The sequence below is a fragment of the Capsicum annuum genome, chromosome 7 (assembly GCF_002878395.1).
Source record: "Capsicum annuum cultivar UCD-10X-F1 chromosome 7, UCD10Xv1.1, whole genome shotgun sequence".
Lineage (NCBI taxonomy): Eukaryota > Viridiplantae > Streptophyta > Magnoliopsida > Solanales > Solanaceae > Capsicum > Capsicum annuum.
The window spans coordinates 15,437,016-15,444,615 of NC_061117.1; positions in this window are offsets into that span (position 1 = coordinate 15,437,016).

Sequence of the window (7,600 nt, forward strand, 5' to 3'; positions counted from 1 at the left end):
AAAAGTGGTTGAGAAGTGATATAAAGTCTTTTGGTGATTGGGGGTCTTTCAAAACTAACAAGTACATACACCTTTTTCCTTCACCTTTTAGGATCTAACATTCACTTTATGTTCTAACAATATATGAAGGAAGGTGAAGAACTTCACAACAATTCCAACGGCCAACTCCAATTCACAATAACAATATCTCCAACACTTGGCCAAGACAACTACAACTTCAACAAAATGGTTCTCAAGCCACCAAATAACAACAATATCACGTGGTTAAGTTTAGAACACCAAGGAAAAACCGTACGGCCAAAACAGTCCACCACAACAATGGTCAACAATAATGGGCCAAGCTTATGTTCACAATAACAACTTTCAACAAGTTCAAGCTCAAGTTTAGATCTAGACTCAAAGTGTTAGTGGACAAGAAAACTAACACTAGAAACTACAAAACAAACAAGAACACTACTAGATATAGTCACACAACAAACAAATCTCGGCCAAGACACGACAAGAACACAATTTTGGCCAAGAACACAAACACGGACAGATTGCTATTTTTCTAGAATTTTCAATTTTTAACACTTTTTTTTGAATTTTTTAACAAGCAAGCCCAAGATTGATCTTGTAGGAACAATATCAAGCCATGCTTTGATACCAAATGATACGAAAAACAAAGCTAGAAACTGAAATTATAACTAAAGAGAAGAGATGAAGATAATAACAATGACACAAGATGAAACAAGACACGGATTCAACACAAACACTAGGGAAATTGCATAGAAAATAAAGATAGGTAGTGAGACCAAGATTATTACAAGATTAAGAACCAAGTGTATTTTAACACTAACCCCAAATGAATGTAATAATTAAAACCATACTCTTACAGTGACCGCCAAGGTAATCGACTCACCTCAAGATCCACCGTTTCCAAGCAAAGAATAATATTGGCTTTTCCAAGCCCTATACTAAGGATGACTTTTTCAAGTCCTAACTAAGACTATACTAAGGTGGTCTACTCTCAAGAGAGAGGATTTTCAAGTGTTTCAATCTTTCATCATTCAAAACTAACTAGCAAATGAACTAGTAGAACCTATTTATAGTCTAACTTATTACATAACAAAATAACCATAATACCCTTAATGAAAAGGGGTGGCCATGGAGTGTTACTTGGACAAGGCTAAGTGAACAAAATGCCCTTAATGAAGGACCAAAACCATGAGTCCTCAATTTTCAATGCTCCAAGCAATCTTCCACATGTGGGATTGCTCTTTGGTGTACTCAAATTGGCCCCTCCATGTAGGATCCCGTGTCCTCAGTGCGACCAAAGCTTGATGCCCCACGTACTGACTTTGAATGATGTTATCGAAAGCCAAGGTGGCCATTTGACTCATATCAGTACTAAAAAAATTCCAAGATTTTTGTAGCCACCTGCCGAGCTAATCATTATATAATAAAATAAAGTGTCAATTGCTTTATTTAGAGAATTGGTCAACTATTAATGGTCATAGTTAGATATATTTTTGTACGATTATTGTATTCGGTGATTTTTTCTGTCTATCTTATTTTTTTTTATATATATTTCACCGTGATATAGTTCAAAAGTATCGGTTGACTGAAATTTAAAAGTTTACATTTGGTTAGCACTATTTGAGGGCTAAAAGTTAGCACTCATCGATTTATGCCTAAGACGTCTTTATATAGATAAGATATTGAGTATGAATCTCAATGCACCATAATGATGATATTATGATGGCTAAGGCAAAATAATGTGTATTTGGTGAAAAGTCATGAAACTTGTCTCATTAAATATGCTTCATTCCATGAAGTGAATGTGGTAGCAATATATGATAGGTCTAAAAGATGACAATTTGCTCCATTCTTGAAGTGAATGTGGTAGCAATATATGATATACTTTGAAAGATATGTATGCCTCGATGTGCTTCTGAAGTAGCAATATCATGAAAGAGGTGATAGCTATCAGAATTTGATAGACTTAAGGCACGATTATATTCCATTTCTGAGGAATGAGAAATTTATTAATGCAAACATGCACTTGATTGTGATGATATTACAACTCACCTCCAAAAGAGGCAGAATAACTGTGAAAAGTTATTTTGAAATCTACTTCTAAAGTAGTAAATCTGAAATTTATTCATGTAATAGTAAATCAGAAATTTACTAAAGTAAAATATATATGTCATGGTAAACTTGGAGTTTTCTAGAATAAAAGTTCATAAATTGACATGAACGATTGGGACATCCCAAAGATGTGCATACTGAGTATTGAGCATATATTGAAGAATTAGAAAATTCTTCATTACTTTTAATGTTGATTGTTCTCATAATAAGTTGGTTGGACCAACAAACTTTAGGATTGGATCTCTTAAAATCTGAAAAGTATAAAAGGTGAATAAGAGCCCGTTCACCTATCATGTGATATATTGAAAAGATGTATCAATGAGATGATCACATGTGGGCATCTTGTCAACATACAGTTTGACATTGATAAAGTTGCTTGCTCGATAAAATTGAGTTAAGAATATAATTTTTAAATTGTGGAATCAAGACAATTCATCTTGATAATGTTGGTTTAGTATTGAATGCCTTTGATAAATAGCTAAATCATTGCTAATGAGAACAAAACTTTATGTGTTGGTCTGAAATATGATATGTTGCATACAATATTTGTATGCATTAAACCAATAAATTATGATTATTTCTTCCCTCTCAATTGGTTCAAGGTCAGGAACCAACTATTCCATATAATAGTTTTGATGAGCGGTATACGATTAATGAATATATCATGATGCATAAAGATGGATTTCTCAAAGAAGATGAAGTACGTATGCTAGTTTTGCTAACATAAGGGGGAGACTATAAGCAGTTATGAAATATGTTAGGAATTATCATCAAATCCTCATTCAAAAGATAATTCAAGTCAAATCATCTCATATTTAAGCTGCAAGTGCTCCTATTTTGTGTCACTAAAGGACAAAGTCTCTGTATGCATGAAGCGTGGTAGACTAATCAATTTCAAATGAAATAATCATTGAAAAATGAGGAGTAAATAATCATAATAAGAAGGCAATGTGCTCTTGAATAACCTATGACATAACACTTCATGAAACCTTATGAGAGGTTCAGGTATCTGAAAATAAAGACGTGAGAAGATCTCAAAATATTATGTCGCATTGTGAGCCGATACAAACTAAGAAATCATCAATGATATCTTTGATACAATATTGACGCAATACTATAAAAGATTATGGGGATCTGAATTCTACGTTAATTGAAGCATGCTGACGTAGAAACATTTATCAAGTGACATGAAAGGATGCATCTTGGTAAGCGTAAACCATATTTGATTTGCAGTCCAGAAACTTGAAGATGTCACACATGAAATATTGAATATTGTCGTTTGACAAAATTTATATGAAAACTTCTTTAAGGATTCAAAATATAAAAGTTTCTGGGAAACTTATTGATAATCCTTATATTGTATAAGTTTATAGCTTGAAAATTATTGAAACTCTTGGATAGATTATTTGCTGAAATGAGAAATATGCTAAATTAGATTGGTTATGAAATATCATATCTTAGTGCAAATAGTGTACTCGTGTATCTTGTAAATACTAGAAGACCCGATATAGCCTTTTCAGTCAATTTGTTAGCAAGGTGTATTTCTGCTCCTACTAGGAGACATCAGAATAGGATAAAACACATGAGCTTGTTTTATTCTAAAGATTGCAGTCCCGATCTTATTGGTCATGCTAATGTTGGGTTCTTATCTGACCCACATAAAGCTCAATCTTAAATAGGGTATGTGTTCATATGTGGTGGTACTGTCATATCTTGGAGATATACAAAGCAGTCTATCATAGCCACTTCGTCGAATCATGCTGAGATAATAGTTGTTCATGAAGCAAGTCGAGAATGTGTATGATTGAGGTCCATGATGCATTTCATTCGAGAAAAATGTGGTTTGAAATGTGACAATGTACTCACAGTTTTATACATAAATAATGCAACATGCATAGCATACCTTAATGGAGGATCCATAAAAGGAGATAGAATGAAGCACACTTCATCAAAGCTTTTCTATATACATGAGCTACAAAAGAATGGTGACATTAACGTGCAATAGATTCGTTCAAGTGACAATGCAGATGATTTATTCATCAAATCTTCTCCAATTGCAACTTTCAAGAAGATGCTGCACGAGATTGGGATGCAAAGGTTCAAGGATGTTCTCATTAGGGGGAGTTGATACGCGTTGTACTCTTTTTCTCTTACGAGGTTTTGTCCCACTGGGTTTTCCTTGTAAGGTTTTAAATAAGGCAACCTACATGCGTATTATCAGAGATGTGTACTCTTTTTCCTTCACTAGATTTCTTTTTCATTGATTTTTTTCTAGTAAGGTTTTAACGAGGCACATTATCTATCTAGACATTCAAGGGGAAGTGTTATAAATATATTTGTATTATAGTAAATGTCTATCAAGATCTAATAAGATCTAGTTGATATCTATTAGGATTTGAAGTATCTGTCTTTTAGTCAAAAACTAGGAGTATTTTCCTATAAATAGAGGAGTTTTATTCATTGTATTCTCAATTAAGATGATCTCTCATCCCTCAAGACAAATAAAGAAGTCTCCCTCTTCTCTCTCTATTCTTCTTCTCTGCTTTATATTTCATAACATAAACTATGTATATAGCATTATATAATAAAATAAATAAAATATATGGCTGAATGCATAATAATAAAAATATTAGTAAAAGCTAAAATTTTTAAAAGTTATACTTAACAAATTCGCTAGTACTATGTGTAGAATTATATATCAAAAAACTGTACATGAAAATATTTGTATTGTAACTTAGTTTATTTATAGCAATAATTGTGAATTTATATAAATATATGTATAAAATCTCTTATACCTTGAAAAATTTAACAAATGAATTTATTTTGATGTTGTGTTGGTTTTATTTTGCAGACTCATTGATGTTTCCCAATTGGTCCATAGAGAAGTGATGTATTCAGAAGTACCTTTTATGGGCAAAAGAAAAAGGATAAATTTCTTTTTATCTTTTTTTTTTTTTTGTAACTTTGCCTTTTTTCTTTTTCTTTTTTTCTTTTCCTATTTATCTTTTTAATCTATGTGCTTTATTTTGTTACCTATTTGATATCACTATTTGTGTCGAAGTTCTATTAATAAAAAAGGTCTAGCAAATCTCATCAAAAATTTGATTTAAAAAAAAAAGATATTTGTATTGAAATATAGATTATTTAAATTCGAGTATCGCATGATTCATTTCTTAGGGTGACATTCTCTAACATGATTTGTTTTGCTCAAATTTAAAACTTCTAATTAAGGTGCAGAGATCTCGACATTCAACTAAAATTCATGTTAATAACTTGCATGATTTGATTTTTTTTAAAAAAAAACAAGAAGAAGAAGAAGAAATCAATGTCATTTCTTTAGTTCTATTTATTAGTTGCACCTTTTCGTTTTCCTTCATTGCTTTTATTAGTTTATTTATCCGGACGATATTTTTTTTTTCTTTTTTTTTTTTTAAAATAAATTATTTCATTCTTCACATTTTATACTCTTTATTTTCTCTATTTATGTTATATTAAAAAGAGTTACTTTTTCAATTTTCTCAGTTACACATTTTTGGTCTTACTCAAAAGTATGTAAGAGAAATACTTACACAAATATGATGATGTAAGATCATTTATATTTTTTTGACTCGGGTATTTTATAATACACAACTAAAAAGAAAATTAGACGTTAAATTATCCATCTACTGCTATAATAAAAGTGTTCATACACTACGTATATCGTAATGTATTCTAAATAATTCACATTTATCAATTAACTTAAATATATACGGTTGAATCTTTCTAGATTAATATTATTGAAATCATGAAATAATATTATTATTTTGTAGAGGTATTGTTTAATCGATAAATTAATATTTCTTAATTTAACAAGTATTTTCGAGATTCAATGAAAATTAATTTTAATTAAATCAAAATCATTGTATCTTACTAATTTATGTATCATATTTATTGAATTAATATAAAAAATTATGGATACCATTGAAAAAAATAATATTAATTATGAAGTTGAAGATGATACAATACCTTTGAAATCAATTATGCGCAAGGAAGCAATTATCGCATCTAGAATTCTTCACAATTTTTTGGTGGAAGATAACGCCCAAACTTTTGGATGCAATAAGAAAAATTAGAGATGAGCTTCAACCAAATTCAAAAAATTTATCAAAAAAAAAATACTACAATCATATTTCACTAAATTATCTTCGATATTTTTGTAATTTTAAAAAATTATTAAATAATAATATTAAATGAGACCATATATTTATATAGAGATCTTTCGAAAATATATCTTATATCGTAACAAAATCGGTAATAATTTTTCACTGACCCAAGTCGAAACTGGAGAAAAATATTATTTTAGAGAGTTTATTAATTTACCAAGTACTAATTTAGAAAGGTTATACTGTATATTATTTAAAAGTTTATTTCATGTTCATGAAAATGAAAATATAATTGATTTAAACATGATTTTACAATCCCGCGAAACGCGTAAAATTACACTAGTATATAATATTTTAAGAATTTTAGTAGCCTTAGTTGGTTGACTACATGAATTTTTACTGTATAGTTTGATTCCTCACCTTGTAGTCCCCTCTACCATTTTTCCTTTTTTTTCTAAAAAAGAAAATACTTATTTATTGTTATTCTTTTTTTGCAACTTTTTTATTATCTTTTAAAAGATTTTAAATAAAGAAAGAAGTAGTAAAAGAGAGAAGACAAATAAAGTCACCGAATATTCTCATTTTAGCCAAATTTAAATGAAAAAAAAATCTTTATATCTATCTATCTATCTATCTATATATATATATATATATATATATACTTACTTTAGATTAATTGCCAAAAGAAACATTACTCTTTTAATTAGTCTCCTCCTAAACAAATGTAATTTCCCCAAAATCAGATTGTTTCTTTAAAAAATCCAATAATATTCTCCTAATAAATTGCACCTGCTTTTAATGGAAAATGAGAGAGATGAAGTAGCTAAAGTTTCTCATTAAGTAACATAATCCATGTAAATTAATTAATTGTAGATATATAATATGCATTTTTCACTTTCAATAATGATATAATCATTAAGATATTTCTATTGAGTCTTACGAGTTAATTCCCTAAATTGTCATTGAACTTATCTAAATATCCCACTAAAATAATAATTATTTTTTTTAGGACAAAAGGTAAAACTAAGAAATAGTTAAGGATGTGTTTGAAAAACCACAAGCGGATTAAAATTAGATATAATTACATAGCTTTATTCTCAATTAGAGGTTGAGAATTGGGTGTAATTACGTGATATAATTATAAGGTTATATTTTATTTATTTCTATTAATTTTTTTTAATTTTTTTCAATTTACATTATTCATCTTTCATCTCTTTTCTTCTCATTTTCCAACCTTTACTTCTTATGATTAAATATAATTACTCGTATTTTTTTATTTTTTTCATTAACATATAATTACCTTATTATTCTAGTGTTTGAATTAAAGT